General features: G+C 44.4%; 13 non-coding genes across 13 annotated transcripts; all 13 read right to left on the minus strand.

Annotated features, from left to right (window-relative positions):
- Nucleotides 1–1,351: 1,351 nt before the first annotated feature.
- Nucleotides 1,352–1,424, minus strand: trnar-ucg (transfer RNA arginine (anticodon UCG)). The gene has a single exon. It is a non-coding gene; the product is annotated as a tRNA-Arg (tRNA).
- Nucleotides 1,425–3,551: 2,127 nt separating this feature from the next.
- Nucleotides 3,552–3,633, minus strand: trnas-aga (transfer RNA serine (anticodon AGA)). Its single transcript has one exon. It is a non-coding gene; the product is annotated as a tRNA-Ser (tRNA).
- Nucleotides 3,634–5,024: 1,391 nt separating this feature from the next.
- Nucleotides 5,025–5,097, minus strand: trnar-ucg (transfer RNA arginine (anticodon UCG)). Its single transcript has one exon. It is a non-coding gene; the product is annotated as a tRNA-Arg (tRNA).
- Nucleotides 5,098–7,223: 2,126 nt separating this feature from the next.
- trnas-aga (transfer RNA serine (anticodon AGA)) lies at nt 7,224–7,305 on the minus strand. The gene has a single exon. It is a non-coding gene; the product is annotated as a tRNA-Ser (tRNA).
- Nucleotides 7,306–8,696: 1,391 nt separating this feature from the next.
- Nucleotides 8,697–8,769, minus strand: trnar-ucg (transfer RNA arginine (anticodon UCG)). Its single transcript has one exon. It is a non-coding gene; the product is annotated as a tRNA-Arg (tRNA).
- A 2,127-nt stretch (nt 8,770–10,896) lies between these two features.
- trnas-aga (transfer RNA serine (anticodon AGA)) lies at nt 10,897–10,978 on the minus strand. The gene has a single exon. It is a non-coding gene; the product is annotated as a tRNA-Ser (tRNA).
- A 1,391-nt stretch (nt 10,979–12,369) lies between these two features.
- On the minus strand, nt 12,370–12,442 carry trnar-ucg (transfer RNA arginine (anticodon UCG)). Its single transcript has one exon. It is a non-coding gene; the product is annotated as a tRNA-Arg (tRNA).
- A 2,127-nt stretch (nt 12,443–14,569) lies between these two features.
- Nucleotides 14,570–14,651, minus strand: trnas-aga (transfer RNA serine (anticodon AGA)). Its single transcript has one exon. It is a non-coding gene; the product is annotated as a tRNA-Ser (tRNA).
- A 1,391-nt stretch (nt 14,652–16,042) lies between these two features.
- On the minus strand, nt 16,043–16,115 carry trnar-ucg (transfer RNA arginine (anticodon UCG)). Its single transcript has one exon. It is a non-coding gene; the product is annotated as a tRNA-Arg (tRNA).
- Nucleotides 16,116–18,242: 2,127 nt separating this feature from the next.
- trnas-aga (transfer RNA serine (anticodon AGA)) lies at nt 18,243–18,324 on the minus strand. Its single transcript has one exon. It is a non-coding gene; the product is annotated as a tRNA-Ser (tRNA).
- A 1,397-nt stretch (nt 18,325–19,721) lies between these two features.
- trnar-ucg (transfer RNA arginine (anticodon UCG)) lies at nt 19,722–19,794 on the minus strand. The gene has a single exon. It is a non-coding gene; the product is annotated as a tRNA-Arg (tRNA).
- A 2,127-nt stretch (nt 19,795–21,921) lies between these two features.
- Nucleotides 21,922–22,003, minus strand: trnas-aga (transfer RNA serine (anticodon AGA)). Its single transcript has one exon. It is a non-coding gene; the product is annotated as a tRNA-Ser (tRNA).
- A 1,397-nt stretch (nt 22,004–23,400) lies between these two features.
- On the minus strand, nt 23,401–23,473 carry trnar-ucg (transfer RNA arginine (anticodon UCG)). The gene has a single exon. It is a non-coding gene; the product is annotated as a tRNA-Arg (tRNA).
- Between the last annotated feature and the right edge of the window lie 1,998 nt (nt 23,474–25,471).

Genomic DNA, 25,471 nt, shown 5'->3' on the forward strand with positions numbered 1-25,471 from the left:
ATCTCATTGAAAGCTGCCGCTGACTTGAGTGAAATGTTTCCATCTCCATTCATACCTTTGCTGTCATTTGTAAGGTGCGAGACACCAATGTCAAAGAAGAAAAGCACAAAGTTAGGAAAAGATATTTGCAGCAAAATTGAGTCAAAATTATTTATTGAAAGGAAAATCACACTTGGCAATTTGCTCGATCTCTTTGCGAACATGACCAGCAGAGGTAATCAAGGGAGCTATTGATCTGAGTATTCTTGGACATGAAACAAACAAAGGTTAGTGACATATTCATTTCTTTATTTAGCGAACGAAATGGTCTTTCCTGATGGTTACAATGAAAGAGATGGTTCCCAATAAAAGACAGAGATCAAGTCGCTTGTAGATATACTTCAATGTGATACGATTCACTTTCAGCCCCTAATTACCCCAGAGATGGAGGGGGTGAGTTACTTTTCTTCACTCTTCAATTCCACAGCATGGAGGTACAGATATGAAACCGCCAGAGATGGAGTTCTTGAATTGGGAACCAGCGACACTGAAGGAACTCGGCAGGAGTGAGGACTGCAGATGCTGGAAACCTGATTTTAGATCAGAAAATGCTGGAAAAGCACAGCAGCATCCGAGGAGCAGGAAAGTCGATGTTTCTGTTGCCAGTCTTTCTGCGTTCCGCAAACAATTTTCGTTTTAGGCTCAGATTTCCAGCAACTGCAGCTATTTGTATTATGTTAACATTCATAATGTTTTGGACAAAACCAATGAGCTGCTAGCATCGGAAAATCGGCAGAAGTACTGGTACACCGATATGTTAGCTGAACAATACAACCATTCCATGAGCGGGAATACGATCCGGGCCACGGTGCTGAGAGTACCGAATCTTCACAAGTAAATAACAAGACAAGGCGATAGATACTATCGTATTTAGTGTAAATAAAACACCCTTTATGAACATTTTCGTTGCAGATTATTTTCAACTTGTCTTCGTAGATTTACAAAGTGGGAAAAGGCCATTCCGCCTGATCAGAGAGCCATCTATTCCAGTCGCAGTTTCCAACTTTGGCCCAAAGTGTCGTGTGTTCTAATGTTCCCAGGGCAAATGTCAATGACTTTATCCTGTGTTCTTAAATGGCACAGATGTATGACACTTCCACAACGACTTGTCACTCTTTTGAGGAACTCATGCTCATTTTCACCCACATAGGCACCCCCAAACCGACAGAGGTCTCCGTTGTGGTGAGTTGGAATTTGAAATGGACAATAAGACAAATGCAAGTTTTAAATGCGGAAGCACAGAAGCGACGTCCCGGCAGGGCTTTGCAGGGGAGCGTCAGCGAGGGGCACGGTTAAAGTGAGACATTCCCCACGAGCCAGGTAGGACTCGAACCTACAATCTTCTGATCCGAAGTCAGACGCGTTATCCATTACGCTACTGGCCCAAAAGACACGCACAGCAACGGCAGAATGTCGATATGTAATGCCATGGACTTTCACGGAATCAGAATTAAAAAGGTGAACAAGCAGCGAAGATAATCACCAACACTGCTTCACTTCGAAGTTTCCAATTTGTGAAGCAGTGCCTTTCACTGGCAAAGGAGAAACATTTGTCCAGAGCTGCCTGCTTCAGGGTCGCCTCCTTCTCTGCTGGAAGTGCCCATCGTTTTATTCACATTCACGACGCGATTTCCTGATCTACTCCAGTGAAAACGTGTCATGGTGTCGTCTAAGCAAGACCCTGCCGAAACTCAGCGAGAGACATCTGCTCATTTCGAGCTCAGGATGTGGAATTAGACGAGCTGCGTGACACCTTTTATTGGCGCCGCCACTTCACTGCAAATTAGCGGCTCAAAACGAGCCGTTGTTAGCATCAGCTTGATTTGTACCTTCCTGCAGTGCATTTGCGAAACAACATCAGATAGATCCCATCCGGCCCAGCTGACTTATCTATTTTCACACTCTGCAGTATTTCTAATATCTCTTCCTTGTGAACCTCAATCTCTTCTAGTCTAGACGCAAGTATCTCTGTATCTTCCTCGCCAACATTTTCATTATCTATAGCGAACTCTGTCGAAAAATATTTATTTAGTGCTTCCTCTATCTCCACTGACTCCACACACGACTTCCCACTATTATCCTTGATTGTCCCAAATTTAACTCTCGTCATTCTTTTATTCCTGACATACCTATGGAAAGCCTTAGCGTTAACCCTGATCCTATCTGCCAACAACTTCTCATGTCTCCTCCTGGCTCTTCCCAGCTCTCTTTTTAGGTCTTTCCTGAGATCGTTGGAAACCTCGAGCGCTCTAACTGAGTTTTCACGTTTTGTCCTAACATAAGACTTCTTGTTCTTCTTGACCAGGGATTCCACCTTCCTTAGTAAACCACGGCTCACGCGTTCTATATCTTCCTCCCTGCCTGGCAGGTACATACTTATCGAGGACACACAGGAGCTTTTCCTTGAATAAGCTTCACATTTTTAATGTGCTCACCCCCTACAGTTTCCTACCCAACTCTGCGCTTCCGAAATCTTACCTCATTGCATCGTGATTTCCCTTCCACCAGCTGAAACTCTTGCTCCGTGGAGTACACCTATCCCTTTCCATCACGAAAGTAAACCTGAGAGAATTGTGATCGCTGTATCCACAGTGCTCACCTACTTCCAAATCTAAAACCTGGCCATTCTCGTTACCCAGTACTAAATCGAAAGTGGCTTCTTCCCTTGAAGGCATGTCTACATACTGTGTCAGGAATCCCTCCCGCACACACTGGACAAAAACTGACCCATCTATCGTACTCGTACTGTCGTGATCTCAGTCAATATTTGGATATTGTCTTGAGTGTTCCAGAGTTTTTCATTGTCCCACCGTCCAGATGAAGTTTGTATTGCTCACGTACGGGAGCGATAATTCTTTCAATGTCTCAGATCAATTCCTGTGCCGAGAACATCAGAGTCAATGTCCCTTCCTCTACTCGGACTGACAATTTACACTTCTTCAATCTCCTGTGATTCCATTTCCCAAAGAGTTTCTCAAGATTTCCAAAGCTGGAGCCTAAATTATATGGTTTGCTTCCTAAACATTTTTCCAACTGCCAACTGACAATATGTTCACAGTATCTCTTCACAGTCCTCTGGCTTTTCCATGTCCAGGGATGAGAAGTCCCATTTGGTGGAGAGAGTTCCTAGGCTGGTGAGTTTCACTTTGGAACAAAGATGGTTAAGTGGCAATTTCCTGCGGTTGTTTGTAATGATGGGAGACGGAGCGGTGGGGAATGAGCACTCTGACGAGCAAGAGGAAGTGTTGCCAATGACCAGAGTCAGAGAACAGAGGACAAGGGATTAAAGGAATCTAATGAAAAGCAGCACTTCTGCTCAGGGCGTTCAATAACAACTGCAGAAACCCGATGTGTCGAGCAGTGTATCTGGAAAGAGAAACCGAGATAATGTTTTAAATGTGGAGCATTTCTGATGAAGAACTCGAGTTTCTCAAGTCTAATCAAATTACAGGCCTGGTTTGCAAAACGGGCTTTCTGAACTTTGAATTGTTCCAGCAGCAAAGCACGGAAAACGTAGTCAGCAGGATTCGAATCTACGTGGGGAGACCCCAACGGATTTCTAATCCATTGCCTTAACCACTCGGCCATGACGACAGACGGCACTGCGTCCTGAGCACTGACCAAATCAGCCGTGATCTCATTGAAAGCTGCCGCTGACTTGAGTGAAATGTTTCCATCTCCATTCATACCTTTGCTGTCATTTGTAAGGTGCGAGACACCAATGTCAAAGAAGAAAAGCACAAAGTTAGGAAAAGATATTTGCAGCAAAATTGAGTCAAAATTATTTATTGAAAGGAAAATCACACTTGGCAATTTGCTCGATCTCTTTGCGAACATGACCAGCAGAGGTAATCAAGGGAGCTTTTGATCTGAGTATTCTTGGACATGAAACAAACAAAGGTTAGTGACATATTCATTTCTTTATTTCGCGAACGAAATGGTCTTTCCTGATGGTTACAATGAAAGAGATGGTTCCCAATAAAAGACAGAGATTAAGTCGCTTGTAGATATACTTCAATGTGATACGATTCACTTTCAGCCCCTAATTACCCCAGAGATGGAGGGGGTGAGTTACTTTTCTTCACTCTTCAATTCCACAGCATGGAGGTACAGATATGAAACCGCCAGAGATGGAGTTCTTGAATTGGGAACCAGCGACACTGAAGGAACTCGGCAGGAGTGAGGACTGCAGATGCTGGAAACCTGATTTTAGATCAGAAAATGCTGGAAAAGCACAGCAGCATCCGAGGAGCAGGAAAGTCGATGTTTCTGTTGCCAGTCTTTCTGCGTTCCGCAAACAATTTTCGTTTTAGGCTCAGATTTCCAGCAACTGCAGCTATTTGTATTATGTTAACATTCATAATGTTTTGGACAAAACCAATGAGCTGCTAGCATCGGAAAATCGGCAGAAGTACTGGTACACCGATATGTTAGCTGAACAATACAACCATTCCATGAGCGGGAATACGATCCGGGCCACGGTGCTGAGAGTACCGAATCTTCACAAGTAAATAACAAGACAAGGCGATAGATACTATCGTATTTAGTGTAAATAAAACACCCTTTATGAACATTTTCGTTGCAGATTATTTTCAACTTGTCTTCGTAGATTTACAAAGTGGGAAAAGGCCATTCCGCCTGATCAGAGAGCCATCTATTCCAGTCGCAGTTTCCAACTTTGGCCCAAAGTGTCGTGTGTTCTAATGTTCCCAGGGCAAATGTCAATGACTTTATCCTGTGTTCTTAAATGGCACAGATGTATGACACTTCCACAACGACTTGTCACTCTTTTGAGGAACTCATGCTCATTTTCACCCACAAAGGCACCCCCAAACCGACAGAGGTCTCCGTTGTGGTGAGCTGGAATTTGAAATGGACAATAAGACAAATGCAAGTTTTAAATGCGGAAGCACAGAAGCGACGTCCCGGCAGGGCTTTGCAGGGGAGCGTCAACGAGGGGCACGGTTAAAGGGAGACATTCCCCACGAGCCAGGTAGGACTCGAACCTACAATCTTCTGATCCGAAGTCAGACGCGTTATCCATTACGCTACTGGCCCAATAGACGCGCACAGCCACGGCAGAATGTCGATATGTAATGCCATGGACTTTCACGGAATCAGAATTAAAAAGGTGAACAAGCAGCGAAGATAATCACCAACACTGCTTCACTTCGAAGTTTCCAATTTGTGAAGCAGTGCCTTTCACTGGCAAAGGAGAAACATTTGTCCAGAGCTGCCTGCTTCAGGGTCGCCTCCTTCTCTGCTGGAAGTGCCCATCGTTTTATTCACATTCACGACGCGATTTCCTGATCTACTCCAGTGAAAACGTGTCATGGTGTCGTCTAAGCAAGACCCTGCCGAAACTCAGCGAGAGACATCTGCTCATTTCGAGCTCAGGATGTGGAATTAGACGAGCTGCGTGACACCTTTTATTGACGCCGCCACTTCACTGCAAATTAGCGGCTCAAAACGAGCCGTTGTTAGCATCAGCTTGATTTGTACCTTCCTGCAGTGCATTTGCTAAACAACATCAGATAGATCCCATCCGGCCCAGCTGACTTATCTATTTTCACACTCTGCAGTATTTCTAATATCTCTTCCTTGTGAACCTCAATCTCTTCTAGTCTAGACCCAAGTATCTCTGTATCTTCCTCGCCAACATTTTCATTATCTATAGCGAACTCTGTCGAAAAATATTTATTTAGTGCTTCCTCTATCTCCACTGACTCCACACACGACTTCCCACTATTATCCTTGATTGTCCCAAATTTAACTCTCGTCATTCTTTTATTCCTGACATACCTATGGAAAGCCTTAGCGTTAACCCTGATCCTATCTGCCAACAACTTCTCATGTCTCCTCCTGGCTCTTCCCAGCTCTCTTTTTCGGTCTTTCCTGAGACCGTTGGAAACCTCGAGTGCTCTAACTGAGTTTTCACGTTTTGTCCTAACATAAGACTTCTTGTTCTTCTTGACCAGGGATTCCACCTTCCTTAGTAAACCACGGCTCACGCGTTCTATATCTCCCTCCCTGCCTGGCAGGTACATACTTATCGAGGACACACAGGAGCTTTTCCTTGAATAAGCTTCACATTTTTAATGTGCTCACCCCCTACAGTTTCCTACCCAACTCTGCACTTCCTAAATCTTACCTCATTGCATCGTGATTTCCCTTCCACCAGCTGAAACTCTTGCTCCGTGGAGTACACCTATCCCTTTCCATCACGAAAGTAAACCTTAGAGAATTGTGATCGCTGTCTCCACAGTGCTCACCTACTTCCAAATCTAAAACCTGGCCAGGCTCGTTACCCAGTACAAAATCAAAAGTGGATCTTCCCTTGAAGGCATGTCTACATACTGTGTCAGGAATCCCTCCCGCACACACTGGACAAAAACTGACCCATCTATCGTACTCGTACTGTCGTGATCTCAGTCAATATTTGGATATTGTCTTGAGTGTTCCAGAGTTTTTCATTGTCCCACCGTCCAGATGAAGTTTGTATTGCTCACGTACGGGAGCGATAATTCTTTCAATGTCTCAGATCAATTCCTGTGCCGAGAACATCAGAGTCAATGTCCCTTCCTCTACTCGGACTGACAATTTACACTTCTTCAATCTCCTGTGATTCCATTTCCCAAAGAGTTTCTCAAGATTTCCAAAGCTGGAGCCTAAATTATATGGTTTGCTTCCTAAACATTTTTCCAACTGCCAACTGACAATATGTTCAGAGTATCTCTTCACAATCCTCTGGCTTTTCCATGTCCAGGGATGAGAAGTCCCATTTGGTGGAGAGAGTTCCTAGGCTGGTGAGTTTCACTTTGGAACAAAGATGGTTAAGTGGCAATTTCCTGCGGTTGTTTGTAATGATGGGAGACGGAGCGGTGGGGAATGAGCACTCTGACGAGCAAGAGGAAGTGTTGCCAATGACCAGAGTCAGAGAACAGAGGACAAGGGATTAAAGGAATCTAATGAAAAGCAGCACTTCTGCTCAGGGCGTTCAATAACAACTGCAGAAATCCGATGTGTCGAGCAGTGTATCTGGAAAGTGAAACAGAGATAATGTTTTAAATGTGGAGCATTTCTGATGAAGAACTCGAGTTTCTCAAGTCTCATCAAATTACAGGCCTGGTTTGCAAAACGGGCTTTCTGAACTTTGAATTGTTCCAGCAGCAAAGCACGGAAAACGTAGTCAGCAGGATTCGAACCTACGTGGGGAAACCCCAATGGATTTCTAATCCATCACCTTAACCACTCGGCCATGACTACAGACGGCACTGCGTCCTGAGCACTGACCAAATCAGCCGTGATCTCATTGAAAGCTGCCGCTGACTTGAGTGAAATGTTTCCATCTCCATTCATACCTTTGCTGTCATTTGTAAGGTGCGAGACACCAATGTCAAAGAAGAAAAGCACAAAGTTAGGAAAAGATATTTGCAGCAAAATTGAGTCAAAATTATTTATTGAAAGGAAAATCACACTTGGCAATTTGCTCGATCTCTTTGCGAACATGACCAGCAGAGGTAATCAAGGGAGCTATTGATCTGAGTATTCTTGGACATGAAACAAACAAAGGTTAGTGACATATTCATTTCTTTATTTCGCGAACGAAATGGTCTTTCCTGATGGTTACAATGAAAGAGATGGTTCCCAATAAAAGACAGAGATTAAGTCGCTTGTAGATATACTTCAATGTGATACGATTCACTTTCAGCCCCTAATTACCCCAGAGATGGAGGGGGTGAGTTACTTTTCTTCACTCTTCAATTCCACAGCATGGAGGTACAGATATGAAACCGCCAGAGATGGAGTTCTTGAATTGGGAACCAGCGACACTGAAGGAACTCGGCAGGAGTGAGGACTGCAGATGCTGGAAACCTGATTTTAGATCAGAAAATGCTGGAAAAGCACAGCAGCATCCGAGGAGCAGGAAAGTCGATGTTTCTGTTGCCAGTCTTTCTGCGTTCCGCAAACAATTTTCGTTTTAGGCTCAGATTTCCAGCAACTGCAGCTATTTGTATTATGTTAACATTCATAATGTTTTGGACAAAACCAATGACCTGCTAGCATCGGAAAATCGGCCGAAGTACTGGTACACCGATATGTTAGCTGAACAATACAACCATTCCATGAGCGGGAATACGATCCGGGCCACGGTGCTGAGAGTACCGAATCTTCACAAGTAAATAACAAGACAAGGCGATAGATACTATCGTATTTAGTGTAAATAAAACACCCTTTATGAACATTTTCGTTGCAGATTATTTTCAACTTGTCTTCGTAGATTTACAAAGTGGGAAAAGGCCATTCCGCCTGATCAGAGAGCCATCTATTGCAGTCGCAGTTTCCAACTTTGGCCCAAAGTGTCGTGTGTTCTAATGTTCCCAGGGCAAATGTCAATGACTTTATCCTGTGTTCTTAAATGGCACAGATGTATGACACTTCCACAACGACTTGTCACTCTTTTGAGGAACTCATGCTCATTTTCACCCACAAAGGCACCCCCAAACCGACAATGGTCTCCGTTGTGGTGAGCTGGAATTTGAAATGGACAATAAGACAAATGCAAGTTTAAAATGCGGAAGCACAGAAGCGACGTCCCGGCAGGGCTTTGCAGGGGAGCGTCAACGAGGGGCACGGTTAAAGTGAGACATTCCCCACGAGCCAGGTAGGACTCGAACCTACAATCTTCTGATCCGAAGTCAGACGCGTTATCCATTACGCTACTGGCCCAATAGACGCGCAGAGCTACGGCAGAATGTCGATATGTAATGCCATGGACTTTCACGGAATCAGAATTAAAAAGGTGAACAAGCAGCGAAGATAATCACCAACACTGCTTCACTTCGAAGTTTCCAATTTGTGAAGCAGTGCCTTTCACTGGCAAAGGAGAAACATTTGTCCAGAGCTGCCTGCTTCAGGGTCGCCTCCTTCTCTGCTGGAAGTGCCCATCGTTTTATTCACATTCACGACGCGATTTCATGATCTACTCCAGTGAAAACGTGCCATGGTGTCGTCTAAGCAAGACCCTGCCGAAACTCAGCGAGAGACATCTGCTCATTTCGAGCTCAGGATGTGGAATTAGACGAGCTGCGTGACACCTTTTATTGGCGCCGCCACTTCACTGCAAATTAGCGGCTCAAAACGAGCCGTTGTTAGCATCAGCTTGATTTGTACCTTCCTGCAGTGCATTTGCTAAACAACATCAGATAGATCCCATCCGGCCCAGCTGACTTATCTATTTTCACACTCTGCAGTATTTCTAATATCTCTTCCTTGTGAACCTCAATCTCTTCTAGTCTAGACGCAAGTATCTCTGTATCTTCCTCGCCAACATTTTCATTATCTATAGCGAACTCTGTCGAAAAATATTTATTTAGTGCTTCCTCTATCTCCACTGACTCCACACACGACTTCCCACTATTATCCTTGATTGTCCCAAATTTAACTCTCGTCATTCTTTTATTCCTGACATACCTATGGAAAGCCTTAGCGTTAACCCTGATCCTATCTGCCAACAACTTCTCATGTCTCCTCCTGGCTCTTCCCAGCTCTCTTTTTAGGTCTTTCCTGAGATCGTTGGAAACCTCGAGCGCTCTAACTGAGTTTTCACGTTTTGTCCTAACATAAGACTTCTTGTTCTTCTTGACCAGGGATTCCACCTTCCTTAGTAAACCACGGCTCACGCGTTCTATATCTCCCTCCCTGCCTGGCAGGTACATACTTATCGAGGACACACAGGAGCTTTTCCTTGAATAAGCTTCACATTTTTAATGTGCTCACCCCCTACAGTTTCCTACCCAACTCTGCGCTTCCTAAATCTTACCTCATTGCATCGTGATTTCCCTTCCACCAGCTGAAACTCTTGCTCCGTGGAGTACACCTATCCCTTTCCATCACGAAAGTAAACCTGAGAGAATTGTGATCGCTGTCTCCACAGTGCTCACCTACTTCCAAATCTAAAACCTGGCCAGGCTCGTTACCCAGTACTAAATCGAAAGTGGCTTCTTCCCTTGAAGGCATGTCTACATACTGTGTCAGGAATCCCTCCCGCACACACTGGACAAAAACTGACCCATCTATCGTACTCGTACTGTCGTGATCTCAGTCAATATTTGGATATTGTCTTGAGTGTTCCAGAGTTTTTCATTGTCCCACCGTCCAGATGAAGTTTGTATTGCTCACGTACGGGAGCGATAATTCTTTCAATGTCTCTGATCAATTCCTGTGCCGAGAACATCAGAGTCAATGTCCCTTCCTCTACTCGGACTGACAATTTACACTTCTTCAATCTCCTGTGATTCCATTTCCCAAAGAGTTTCTCAAGATTTCCAAAGCTGGAGCCTAAATTATATGGTTTGCTTCCTAAACATTTTTCCAACTGCCAACTGACAATATGTTCACAGTATCTCTTCACAATCCTCTGGCTTTTCCATGTCCAGGGATGAGAAGTCCCATTTGGTGGAGAGAGTTCCTAGGCTGGTGAGTTTCACTTTGGAACAAAGATGGTTAAGTGGCAATTTCCTGCGGTTGTTTGTAATGATGGGAGACGGAGCGGTGGGGAATGAGCACTCTGACGAGCAAGAGGAAGTGTTGCCAATGACCAGAGTCAGAGAACAGAGGACAAGGGATTAAAGGAATCTAATGAAAAGCAGCACTTCTGCTCAGGGCGTTCAATAACAACTGCAGAAATCCGATGTGTCGAGCAGTGTATCTGGAAAGAGAAACAGAGATAATGTTTTAAATGTGGAGCATTTCTGATGAAGAACTCGAGTTTTTCAAGTCTCATCAAATTACAGGCCTGGTTTGCAAAACGGGCTTTCTGAACTTTGAATTGTTCCAGCAGCAAAGCACTGAAAACGTAGTCAGCAGGATTCGAACCTACGTGGGGAAACCCCAATGGATTTCTAATCCATTGCCTTAACCACTCGGCCATGACTACAGACGGCACTGCGTCCTGAGCACTGACCAAATCAGCCGTGATCTCATTGAAAGCTGCCGCTGACTTGAGTGAAATGTTTCCATCTCCATTCATACCTTTGCTGTCATTTGTAAGGTGCGAGACACCAATGTCAAAGAAGAAAAGCACAAAGTTAGGAAAAGATATTTGCAGCAAAATTGAGTCAAAATTATTTATTGAAAGGAAAATCACACTTGGCAATTTGCTCGATCTCTTTGCGAACATGACCAGCAGAGGTAATCAAGGGAGCTATTGATCTGAGTATTCTTGGACATGAAACAAACAAAGGTTAGTGACATATTCATTTCTTTATTTCGCGAACGAAATGGTCTTTCCTGATGGTTACAATGAAAGAGATGGTTCCCAATAAAAGACAGAGATTAAGTCGCTTGTAGATATACTTCAATGTGATACGATTCACTTTCAGCCCCTAATTACCCCAGAGATGGAGGGGGTGAGTTACTTTTCTTCACTCTTCAATTCCACAGCATGGAGGTACAGATATGAAACCGCCAGAGATGGAGTTCTTGAATTGGGAACCAGCGACACTGAAGGAACTCGGCAGGAGTGAGGACTGCAGATGCTGGAAACCTGATTTTAGATCAGAAAATGCTGGAAAAGCACAGCAGCATCCGAGGAGCAGGAAAGTCGATGTTTCTGTTGCCAGTCTTTCTGCGTTCCGCAAACAATTTTCGTTTTAGGCTCAGATTTCCAGCAACTGCAGCTATTTGTATTATGTTAACATTCATAATGTTTTGGACAAAACCAATGACCTGCTAGCATCGGAAAATCGGCAGAAGTACTGGTACACCGATATGTTAGCTGAACAATACAACCATTCCATGAGCGGGAATACGATCCGGGCCACGGTGCTGAGAGTACCGAATCTTCACAAGTAAATAACAAGACAAGGCGATAGATACTATCGTATTTAGTGTAAATAAAACACCCTTTATGAACATTTTCGTTGCAGATTATTTTCAACTTGTCTTCGTAGATTTACAAAGTGGGAAAAGGCCATTCCGCCTGATCAGAGAGCCATCTATTGCAGTCGCAGTTTCCAACTTTGGCCCAAAGTGTCGTGTGTTCTAATGTTCCCAGGGCAAATGTCAATGACTTTATCCTGTGTTCTTAAATGGCACAGATGTATGACACTTCCACAACGACTTGTCACTCTTTTGAGGAACTCATGCTCATTTTCACCCACAAAGGCACCCCCAAACCGACAATGGTCTCCGTTGTGGTGAGCTGGAATTTGAAATGGACAATAAGACAAATGCAAGTTTAAAATGCGGAAGCACAGAAGCGACGTCCCGGCAGGGCTTTGCAGGGGAGCGTCAACGAGGGGCACAGTTAAAGTGAGACATTCCCCACGAGCCAGGTAGGACTCGAACCTACAATCTTCTGATCCGAAGTCAGACGCGTTATCCATTACGCTACTGGCCCAATAGACGCGCAGAGCTACGGCAGAATGTCGATATGTAATGCCATGGACTTTCACGGAATCAGAATTAAAAAGGTGAACAAGCAGCGAAGATAATCACCAACACTGCTTCACTTCGAAGTTTCCAATTTGTGAAGCAGTGCCTTTCACTGGCAAAGGAGAAACATTTGTCCAGAGCTGCCTGCTTCAGGGTCGCCTCCTTCTCTGCTGGAAGTGCCCATCGTTTTATTCACATTCACGACGCGATTTCATGATCTACTCCAGTGAAAACGTGCCATGGTGTCGTCTAAGCAAGACCCTGCCGAAACTCAGCGAGAGACATCTGCTCATTTCGAGCTCAGGATGTGGAATTAGACGAGCTGCGTGACACCTTTTATTGGCGCCGCCACTTCACTGCAAATTAGCGGCTCAAAACGAGCCGTTGTTAGCATCAGCTTGATTTGTACCTTCCTGCAGTGCATTTGCTAAACAACATCAGATAGATCCCATCCGGCCCAGCTGACTTATCTATTTTCACACTCTGCAGTATTTCTAATATCTCTTCCTTGTGAACCTCAATCTCTTCTAGTCTAGACGCAAGTATCTCTGTATCTTCCTCGCCAACATTTTCATTATCTATAGCGAACTCTGTCGAAAAATATTTATTTAGTGCTTCCTCTATCTCCACTGACTCCACACACGACTTCCCACTATTATCCTTGATTGTCCCAAATTTAACTCTCGTCATTCTTTTATTCCTGACATACCTATGGAAAGCCTTAGCGTTAACCCTGATCCTATCTGCCAACAACTTCTCATGTCTCCTCCTGGCTCTTCCCAGCTCTCTTTTTAGGTCTTTCCTGAGATCGTTGGAAACCTCGAGCGCTCTAACTGAGTTTTCACGTTTTGTCCTAACATAAGACTTCTTGTTCTTCTTGACCAGGGATTCCACCTTCCTTAGTAAACCACGGCTCACGCGTTCTATATCTCCCTCCCTGCCTGGCAGGTACATACTTATCGAGGACACACAGGAGCTTTTCCTTGAATAAGCTTCACATTTTTAATGTGCTCACCCCCTACAGTTTCCTACCCAACTCTGCGCTTCCTAAATCTTACCTCATTGCATCGTGATTTCCCTTCCACCAGCTGAAACTCTTGCTCCGTGGAGTACACCTATCCCTTTCCATCACGAAAGTAAACCTGAGAGAATTGTGATCGCTGTCTCCACAGTGCTCACCTACTTCCAAATCTAAAACCTGGCCAGGCTCGTTACCCAGTACTAAATCGAAAGTGGCTTCTTCCCTTGAAGGCATGTCTACATACTGTGTCAGGAATCCCTCCCGCACACACTGGACAAAAACTGACCCATCTATCGTACTCGTACTGTCGTGATCTCAGTCAATATTTGGATATTGTCTTGAGTGTTCCAGAGTTTTTCATTGTCCCACCGTCCAGATGAAGTTTGTTTTGCTCACGTACGGGAGCGAGAATTCTTTCAATGTCTCAGATCAATTCCTGTGCCGAGAACATCAGAGTCAATGTCCCTTCCTCTACTTGGACTGACAATTTACACTTCTTCAATCTCCTGTGATTCCATTTCCCAAAGAGTTTCTCAAGATTTCCAAAGCTGGAGCCTAAATTATATGGTTTGCTTCCTAAACATTTTTCCAACTGCCAACTGACAATATGTTCACAGTATCTCTTCACAATCCTCTGGCTTTTCCATGTCCAGGGATGAGAAGTCCCATTTGGTGGAGAGAGTTCCTAGGCTGGTGAGTTTCACTTTGGAACAAAGATGGTTAAGTGGCAATTTCCTGCGGTTGTTTGTAATGATGGGAGACGGAGCGGTGGGGAATGAGCACTCTGACGAGCAAGAGGAAGTGTTGCCAATGACCAGAGTCAGAGAACAGAGGACAAGGGATTAAAGGAATCTAATGAAAAGCAGCACTTCTGCTCAGGGCGTTCAATAACAACTGCAGAAATCCGATGTGTCGAGCAGTGTATCTGGAAAGAGAAACAGAGATAATGTTTTAAATGTGGAGCATTTCTGATGAAGAACTCGAGTTTTTCAAGTCTCATCAAATTACAGGCCTGGTTTGCAAAACGGGCTTTCTGAACTTTGAATTGTTCCAGCAGCAAAGCACTGAAAACGTAGTCAGCAGGATTCGAACCTACGTGGGGAAACCCCAATGGATTTCTAATCCATTGCCTTAACCACTCGGCCATGACTACAGACGGCACTGCGTCCTGAGCACTGACCAAATCAGCCGTGATCTCATTGAAAGCTGCCGCTGACTTGAGTGAAATGTTTCCATCTCCATTCATACCTTTGCTGTCATTTGTAAGGTGCGAGACACCAATGTCAAAGAAGAAAAGCACAAAGTTAGGAAAAGATATTTGCAGCAAAATTGAGTCAAAATTATTTATTGAAAGGAAAATCACACTTGGCAATTTGCTCGATCTCTTTGCGAACATGACCAGCAGAGGTAATCAAGGGAGCTATTGATCTGAGTATTCTTGGACATGAAACAAACAAAGGTTAGTGACATATTCATTTCTTTATTTCGCGAACGAAATGGTCTTTCCTGATGGTTACAATGAAAGAGATGGTTCCCAATAAAAGACAGAGATTAAGTCGCTTGTAGATATACTTCAATGTGATACGATTCACTTTCAGCCCCTAATTACCCCAGAGATGGAGGGGGTGAGTTACTTTTCTTCACTCTTCAATTCCACAGCATGGAGGTACAGATATGAAACCGCCAGAGATGGAGTTCTTGAATTGGGAACCAGCGACACTGAAGGAACTCGGCAGGAGTGAGGACTGCAGATGCTGGAAACCTGATTTTAGATCAGAAAATGCTGGAAAAGCACAGCAGCATCCGAGGAGCAGGAAAGTCGATGTTTCTGTTGCCAGTCTTTCTGCGTTCCGCAAACAATTTTCGTTTTAGGCTCAGATTTCCAGCAACTGCAGCTATTTGTATTATGTTAACATTCATAATGTTTTGGACAAAACCAATGACCTGCTAGCATCGGAAAATCGGCAGAAGTACTGGTACACCGATATGTTAGCTGAACAATACAACCATTCCATGAGCGGGAATACGATCCGGGCCACGGTGCTGAGAGTACCGAATCTTCACAAGTAAATAACAAGACAAGGCGATAGATACTATCGTATTTAGTGTAAATAAAACACCCTTTATGAACATTTTCGTTGCAGATTATTTTCAACTTGTCTTCGTAGATTTACAAAGTGGGAAAAGGCCATTCCGCCTGATCAGAGAGCCATCTATTGCAGTCGCAGTTTCCAACTTTGGCCCAAAGTGTCGTGTGTTCTAATGTTCCCAGGGCAAATGTCAATGACTTTATCCTGTGTTCTTAAATGGCACAGATGTATGACACTTCCACAACGACTTGTCACTCTTTTGAGGAACTCATGCTCATTTTCACCCACAAAGGCACCCCCAAACCGACAATGGTCTCCGTTGTGGTGAGCTGGAATTTGAAATGGACAATAAGACAAATGCAAGTTTAAAATGCGGAAGCACAGAAGCGACGTCCCGGCAGGGCTTTGCAGGGGAGCGTCAACGAGGGGCACAGTTAAAGTGAGACATTCCCCACGAGCCAGGTAGGACTCGAACCTACAATCTTCTGATCCGAAGTCAGACGCGTTATCCATTACGCTACTGGCCCAATAGACGCGCAGAGCTACGGCAGAATGTCGATATGTAATGCCATGGACTTTCACGGAATCAGAATTAAAAAGGTGAACAAGCAGCGAAGATAATCACCAACACTGCTTCACTTCGAAGTTTCCAATTTGTGAAGCAGTGCCTTTCACTGGCAAAGGAGAAACATTTGTCCAGAGCTGCCTGCTTCAGGGTCGCCTCCTTCTCTGCTGGAAGTGCCCATCGTTTTATTCACATTCACGACGCGATTTCATGATCTACTCCAGTGAAAACGTGCCATGGTGTCGTCTAAGCAAGACCCTGCCGAAACTCAGCGAGAGACATCTGCTCATTTCGAGCTCAGGATGTGGAATTAGACGAGCTGCGTGACACCTTTTATTGGCGCCGCCACTTCACTGCAAATTAGCGGCTCAAAACGAGCCGTTGTTAGCATCAGCTTGATTTGTACCTTCCTGCAGTGCATTTGCTAAACAACATCAGATAGATCCCATCCGGCCCAGCTGACTTATCTATTTTCACACTCTGCAGTATTTCTAATATCTCTTCCTTGTGAACCTCAATCTCTTCTAGTCTAGACGCAAGTATCTCTGTATCTTCCTCGCCAACATTTTCATTATCTATAGCGAACTCTGTCGAAAAATATTTATTTAGTGCTTCCTCTATCTCCACTGACTCCACACACGACTTCCCACTATTATCCTTGATTGTCCCAAATTTAACTCTCGTCATTCTTTTATTCCTGACATACCTATGGAAAGCCTTAGCGTTAACCCTGATCCTATCTGCCAACAACTTCTCATGTCTCCTCCTGGCTCTTCCCAGCTCTCTTTTTAGGTCTTTCCTGAGATCGTTGGAAACCTCGAGCGCTCTAACTGAGTTTTCACGTTTTGTCCTAACATAAGACTTCTTGTTCTTCTTGACCAGGGATTCCACCTTCCTTAGTAAACCACGGCTCACGCGTTCTATATCTCCCTCCCTGCCTGGCAGGTACATACTTATCGAGGACACACAGGAGCTTTTCCTTGAATAAGCTTCACATTTTTAATGTGCTCACCCCCTACAGTTTCCTACCCAACTCTGCGCTTCCTAAATCTTACCTCATTGCATCGTGATTTCCCTTCCACCAGCTGAAACTCTTGCTCCGTGGAGTACACCTATCCCTTTCCATCACGAAAGTAAACCTGAGAGAATTGTGATCGCTGTCTCCACAGTGCTCACCTACTTCCAAATCTAAAACCTGGCCAGGCTCGTTACCCAGTACTAAATCGAAAGTGGCTTCTTCCCTTGAAGGCATGTCTACATACTGTGTCAGGAATCCCTCCCGCACACACTGGACAAAAACTGACCCATCTATCGTACTCGTACTGTCGTGATCTCAGTCAATATTTGGATATTGTCTTGAGTGTTCCAGAGTTTTTCATTGTCCCACCGTCCAGATGAAGTTTGTTTTGCTCACGTACGGGAGCGAGAATTCTTTCAATGTCTCAGATCAATTCCTGTGCCGAGAACATCAGAGTCAATGTCCCTTCCTCTACTTGGACTGACAATTTACACTTCTTCAATCTCCTGTGATTCCATTTCCCAAAGAGTTTCTCAAGATTTCCAAAGCTGGAGCCTAAATTATATGGTTTGCTTCCTAAACATTTTTCCAACTGCCAACTGACAATATGTTCACAGTATCTCTTCACAATCCTCTGGCTTTTCCATGTCCAGGGATGAGAAGTCCCATTTGGTGGAGAGAGTTCCTAGGCTGGTGAGTTTCACTTTGGAACAAAGATGGTTAAGTGGCAATTTCCTGCGGTTGTTTGTAATGATGGGAGACGGAGCGGTGGGGAATGAGCACTCTGACGAGCAAGAGGAAGTGTTGCCAATGACCAGAGTCAGAGAACAGAGGACAAGGGATTAAAGGAATCTAATGAAAAGCAGCACTTCTGCTCAGGGCGTTCAATAACAACTGCAGAAACCCGATGTGTCGAGCAGTGTATCTGGAAAGAGAAACAGAGATAATGTTTTAAATGTGGAGCATTTCTGATGAAGAACTCGAGTTTCTCAAGTCTCATCAAATTACAGGCCTGGTTTGCAAAACGGGCTTTCTGAACTTTGAATTGTTCCAGCAGCAAAGCACTGAAAACGTAGTCAGCAGGATTCGAACCTACGTGGGGAAACCCCAATGGATTTCTAACCCATTGCCTTAACCACTCGGCCATGACTACAGACGGCACTGCGTCCTGAGCACTGACCAAATCAGCCGTGATCTCATTGAAAGCTGCCGCTGACTTGAGTGAAATGTTTCCATCTCCATTCATACCTTTGCTGTCATTTGTAAGGTGCGAGACACCAATGTCAAAGAAGAAAAGCACAAAGTTAGGAAAAGATATTTGCAGCAAAATTGAGTCAAAATTATTTATTGAAAGGAAAATCACACTTGGCAATTTGCTCGATCTCTTTGCGAACATGACCAGCAGAGGTAATCAAGGGAGCTATTGATCTGAGTATTCTTGGACATGAAACAAACAAAGGTTAGTGACATATTCATTTCTTTATTTAGCGAACGAAATGGTCTTTCCTGATGGTTACAATGAAAGAGATGGTTCCCAATAAAAGACAGAGATTAAGTCGCTTGTAGATATACTTCAATGTGATACGATTCACTTTCAGCCCCTAATTACCCCAGAGATGGAGGGGGTGAGTTACTTTTCTTCACTCTTCAATTCCACAGCATGGAGGTACAGATATGAAACCGCCAGAGATGGAGTTCTTGAATTGGGAACCAGCGACACTGAAGGAACTCGGCAGGAGTGAGGACTGCAGATGCTGGAAACCTGATTTTAGATCAGAAAATGCTGGAAAAGCACAGCAGCATCCGAGGAGCAGGAAAGTCGATGTTTCTGTTGCCAGTCTTTCTGCGTTCCGCAAACAATTTTCGTTTTAGGCTCAGATTTCCAGCAACTGCAGCTATTTGTATTATGTTAACATTCATAATGTTTTGGACAAAACCAATGACCTGCTAGCATCGGAAAATCGGCAGAAGTACTGGTACACCGATATGTTAGCTGAACAATACAACCATTCCATGAGCGGGAATACGATCCGGGCCACGGTGCTGAGAGTACCGAATCTTCACAAGTAAACAACAAGACAAGGCGATAGATACTATCGTATTTAGTGTAAATAAAACACCCTTTATGAACATTTTCGTTGCAGATTATTTTCAACTTGTCTTCGTAGATTTACAAAGTGGGAAAAGGCCATTCCGCCTGATCAGAGAGCCATCTATTCCAGTCGCAGTTTCCAACTTTGGCCCAAAGTGTCGTGTGTTGTAATGTTCCCAGGGGAAATGTCAATGACTTTATCCTGTGTTCTTAAATGGCACAGATGTATGACACTTCCACAACGACTTGTCACTCTTTTGAGGAACTCATGCTCATTTTCACCCACAAAGGGAGACACACAGAAAGGCACCCCCAAACCGACAGAGGTCTCCGTTGTGGTGGCCTGGAATTTGAAATGGACAATAAGACAAATGCAAGTTTTAAATGCGAAAGCACAGAAGCGACGTCCCGGCAGGGGAGCGTCAACGAGGGGCACGGTTAAAGTGAGACATTCCCCACGAGCCAGGTAGGACTCGAACCTACAAACTTCTGATCCGAAGTCAGACGCGTTATCCATTACGCTACTGGCCCAACAGACGCGCAGAGCTACGGCAGAATGTCGATATGTAATGCCATGGACTTTCACGGAATCAGAATTAAAAAGGTGAACAAGCAGCGAAGATAATCACCAACACTGCTTCACTTCGAAGTTTCCAATTTGTGAAGCAGTGCCTTTCACTGGCAAAGGAGAAACATTTGTCCAGAGCTGCCTGCTTCAGGGTCGCCTCCTTCTCTGCTGGAAGTGCCCATCGTTTTATTCACATTCACGACGCGATTTCATGATCTACTCCAGTGAAAACGTGCCATGGTGTCGTCTAAGCAAGACCCTGCCGAAACTCAGCGAGAGACATCTGCTCATTTCGAGCTCAGGATGTGGAATTAGACGAGCTGCGTGACACCTTTTATTGGCGCCGCCACTTCACTGCAAATTAGCGGCTCAAAACGAGCCGTTGTTAGCATCAGCTTGATTTGTACCTTCCTGCAGTGCATTTGCTAAACAACATCAGATAGATCCCATCCGGCCCAGCTGACTTATCTATTTTCACACTCTGCAGTATTTCTAATATCTCTTCCTTGTGAACCTCAATCTCTTCTAGTCTAGACGCAAGTATCTCTGTATCTTCCTCGCCAACATTTTCATTATCTATAGCGAACTCTGTCGAAAAATATTTATTTAGTGCTTCCTCTATCTCCACTGACTCCACACACGACTTCCCACTATTATCCTTGATTGTCCCAAATTTAACTCTCGTCATTCTTTTATTCCTGACATACCTATGGAAAGCCTTAGCGTTAACCCTGATCCTATCTGCCAACAACTTCTCATGTCTCCTCCTGGCTCTTCCCAGCTCTCTTTTTAGGTCTTTCCTGAGATCGTTGGAAACCTCGAGCGCTCTAACTGAGTTTTCACGTTTTGTCCTAACATAAGACTTCTTGTTCTTCTTGACCAGGGATTCCACCTTCCTTAGTAAACCACGGCTCACGCGTTCTATATCTCCCTCCCTGCCTGACAGGTACATACTTATCGAGGACACACAGGAGCTTTTCCTTGAATAAGCTTCACATTTTTAATGTGCTCACCCCCTACAGTTTCCTACCCAACTCTGCGCTTCCTAAATCTTACCTCATTGCATCGTGATTTCCCTTCCACCAGCTGAAACTCTTGCTCCGTGGAGTACACCTATCCCTTTCCATCACGAAAGTAAACCTGAGAGAATTGTGATCGCTGTCTCCACAGTGCTCACCTACTTCCAAATCTAAAACCTGGCCAGGCTCGTTACCCAGTACTAAATCGAAAGTGGCTTCTTCCCTTGAAGGCATGTCTACATACTGTGTCAGGAATCCCTCCCGCACACACTGGACAAAAACTGACCCATCTATCGTACTCGTACTGTCGTGATCTCAGTCAATATTTGGATATTGTCTTGAGTGTTCCAGAGTTTTTCATTGTCCCACCGTCCAGATGAAGTTTGTATTGCTCACGTACGGGAGCGATAATTCTTTCAATGTCTCAGATCAATTCCTGTGCCGAGAACATCAGAGTCAATGTCCCTTCCTCTACTCGGACTGACAATTTACACTTCTTCAATCTCCTGTGATTCCATTTCCCAAAGAGTTTCTCAAGATTTCCAAAGCTGGAGCCTAAATTATATGGTTTGCTTCCTAAACATTTTTCCAACTGCCAACTGACAATATGTTCACAGTATCTCTTCACAATCCTCTGGCTTTTCCATGTCCAGGGATGAGAAGTCCCATTTGGTGGAGAGAGTTCCTAGGCTGGTGAGTTTCACTTTGGAACAAAGATGGTTAAGTGGCAATTTCCTGCGGTTGTTTGTAATGATGGGAGACGGAGCGGTGGGGAATGAGCACTCTGACGAGCAAGAGGAAGTGTTGCCAATGACCAGAGTCAGAGAACAGAGGACAAGGGATTAAAGGAATCTAATGAAAAGCAGCACTTCTGCTCAGGGCGTTCAATAACAACTGCAGAAACCCGATGTGTCGAGCAGTGTATCTGGAAAGAGAAACAGAGATAATGTTTTAAATGTGGAGCATTTCTGATGAAGAACTCGAGTTTCTCAAGTCTCATCAAATTACAGGCCTGGTTTGCAAAACGGGCTTTCTGAACTTTGAATTGTTCCAGCAGCAAAGCACTGAAAACGTAGTCAGCAGGATTCGAACCTACGTGGGGAAACCCCAATGGATTTCTAACCCATTGCCTTAACCACTCGGCCATGACTACAGACGGCACTGCGTCCTGAGCACTGACCAAATCAGCCGTGATCTCATTGAAAGCTGCCGCTGACTTGAGTGAAATGTTTCCATCTCCATTCATACCTTTGCTGTCATTTGTAAGGTGCGAGACACCAATGTCAAAGAAGAAAAGCACAAAGTTAGGAAAAGATATTTGCAGCAAAATTGAGTCAAAATTATTTATTGAAAGGAAAATCACACTTGGCAATTTGCTCGATCTCTTTGCGAACATGACCAGCAGAGGTAATCAAGGGAGCTATTGATCTGAGTATTCTTGGACATGAAACAAACAAAGGTTAGTGACATATTCATTTCTTTATTTAGCGAACGAAATGGTCTTTCCTGATGGTTACAATGAAAGAGATGGTTCCCAATAAAAGACAGAGATTAAGTCGCTTGTAGATATACTTCAATGTGATACGATTCACTTTCAGCCCCTAATTACCCCAGAGATGGAGGGGGTGAGTTACTTTTCTTCACTCTTCAATTCCACAGCATGGAGGTACAGATATGAAACCGCCAGAGATGGAGTTCTTGAATTGGGAACCAGCGACACTGAAGGAACTCGGCAGGAGTGAGGACTGCAGATGCTGGAAACCTGATTTTAGATCAGAAAATGCTGGAAAAGCACAGCAGCATCCGAGGAGCAGGAAAGTCGATGTTTCTGTTGCCAGTCTTTCTGCGTTCCGCAAACAATTTTCGTTTTAGGCTCAGATTTCCAGCAACTGCAGCTATTTGTATTATGTTAACATTCATAATGTTTTGGACAAAACCAATGACCTGCTAGCATCGGAAAATCGGCAGAAGTACTGGTACACCGATATGTTAGCTGAACAATACAACCATTCCATGAGCGGGAATACGATCCGGGCCACGGTGCTGAGAGTACCGAATCTTCACAAGTAAACAACAAGACAAGGCGATAGATACTATCGTATTTAGTGTAAATAAAACACCCTTTATGAACATTTTCGTTGCAGATTATTTTCAACTTGTCTTCGTAGATTTACAAAGTGGGAAAAGGCCATTCCGCCTGATCAGAGAGCCATCTATTCCAGTCGCAGTTTCCAACTTTGGCCCAAAGTGTCGTGTGTTGTAATGTTCCCAGGGCAAATGTCAATGACTTTATCCTGTGTTCTTAAATGGCACAGATGTATGACACTTCCACAACGACTTGTCACTCTTTTGAGGAACTCATGCTCATTTTCACCCACAAAGGGAGACACACAGAAAGGCACCCCCAAACCGACAGAGGTCTCCGTTGTGGTGGCCTGGAATTTGAAATGGACAATAAGACAAATGCAATTTTTAAATGCGAAAGCACAGAAGCGACGTCCCGGCAGGGGAGCGTCAACGAGGGGCACGGTTAAAGTGAGACATTCCCCACGAGCCAGGTAGGACTCGAACCTACAAACTTCTGATCCGAAGTCAGCCGCGTTATCCATTACGCTACTGGCCCAATAGAGACGCACAGCAACGGCAGAATGTCGATATGTAATGCCATGGACGTTCACGGAATCAGAATTAAAATGGTGAACAAGCAGCGAAGATAATCACCAACACTGCTTCACTTCCAAGTTTCCAATTTGTGAAGCAGTGCCTTTAACTGGCAAAGGAGAAACATTTGTCCAGAGCTGACTGCTTCAGGGTCGCCTCCTTCTCTGCTGGAAGTGCCCATCGTTTTATTCACATTCACGACGCGATTTCATGATCTACTCCAGTGAAAACGTGTCATGGTGTCGTCTAAGCAAGACCCTGCCGAAACTCAGCGAGAGACATCTGCTCATTTCGAGCTCAGGATGTGGAATTAGACGAGCTGCGTGACACCTTTTATTGGCGCCGCCACTTCACTGCAAATTAGCGGCTCAAAACGAGCCGTTGTTAGCATCAGCTTGATTTGTACCTTCCTGCAGTGCATTTGCTAAACAACATCAGATAGATCCCATCCGGCCCAGCTGACTTATCTATTTTCACACTCTGCAGTATTTCTAATATCTCTTCCTTGTGAACCTCAATCTCTTCTAGTCTAGACGCAAGTATCTCTGTATCTTCCTCGCCAACATTTTCATTATCTATAGCGAACTCTGTGGAAAAATATTTATTTAGTGCTTCCTCTATCTCCACTGACTCCACACACGACTTCCCACTATTATCCTTGATTGTCCCAAATTTAACTCTCGTCATTCTTTTATTCCTGACATACCTATGGAAAGCCTTAGCGTTAACTCTGATCCTATCTGCCAACAACTTCTCATGTCTCCTCCTGGCTCTTCCCAGCTCTCTTTTTAGGTCTTTCCTGAGATCGTTGGAAACCTCGAGCGCTCTAACTGAGTTTTTACGTTTTGTCCTAACATAAGACTTCTTGTTCTTCTTGACCAGGGATTCCACCTTCCTTAGTAAACCACGGCTCACGCGTTCTATATTTTCCTCCCTGCCTGACAGGTACATACTTATCGAGGACACACAGGAGCTTTTCCTTGAATAAGCTTCACATTTTTAATGTGCTCACCCCCTACAGTTACCTACCCAACTCTGCGCTTCCTAAAGCTTACCTCATTGCATCGTGATTTCCCTTCCACCAGCTGAAACTCTTGCTCCGTGGAGTACACCTATCCCTTTACATCACGAAAGTAAACCTGAGAGAATTGTGATCGCTGTCTCCACAGTGCTCACCTACTTCCAAATCTAAAACATGGCCAGGCTCGTTACCCAGTACTAAATCGAAAGTGGCTTCTTCCCTTGAAGCCATGTCTACATACTGTGTCAGGAATCCCTCCCGCACACACTGGACAAAAACTGACCCATCTATCGTACTCGTACTGTCGTGATCTCAGTCAATATTTGGATATTGTCTTGAGTGTTCCAGAGGTTTTCATTGTCCCACCGTCCAGATGAAGTTTGTTTTGCTCACGTACGGGAGCGAGAATTCTTTCAATGTCTCAGATCAATTCCTGTGCCGAGAACATCAGAGTCAATGTCCCTTCCTCTACTTGGACTGACAATTTACACTTCTTCAATCTCCTGTGATTCCATTTCCCAAAGAGTTTCTCAAGATTTCCAAAGCTGGAGCCTAAATTATATGGTTTGCTTCCTAAACATTTTTCCAACTGCCAACTGACAATATGTTCACAGTATCTCTTCACAATCCTCTGGCTTTTCCATGTCCAGGGATGAGAAGTCCCATTTGGTGGAGAGAGTTCCTAGGCTGGTGAGTTTCACTTTGGAACAAAGATGGTTAAGTGGCAATTTCCTGCGGTTGTTTGTAATGATGGGAGACGGAGCGGTGGGGAATGAGCACTCTGACGAGCAAGAGGAAGTGTTGCCAATGACCAGAGTCAGAGAACAGAGGACAAGGGATTAAAGGAATCTAATGAAAAGCAGCACTTCTGCTCAGGGCGTTCAATAACAACTGCAGAAACCCGATGTGTCGAGCAGTGTATCTGGAAAGAGAAACAGA

Source organism: Chiloscyllium punctatum, chromosome 13 (assembly GCF_047496795.1).
Source record: "Chiloscyllium punctatum isolate Juve2018m chromosome 13, sChiPun1.3, whole genome shotgun sequence".
In the NCBI taxonomy this organism is placed as follows: domain Eukaryota; kingdom Metazoa; phylum Chordata; class Chondrichthyes; order Orectolobiformes; family Hemiscylliidae; genus Chiloscyllium; species Chiloscyllium punctatum.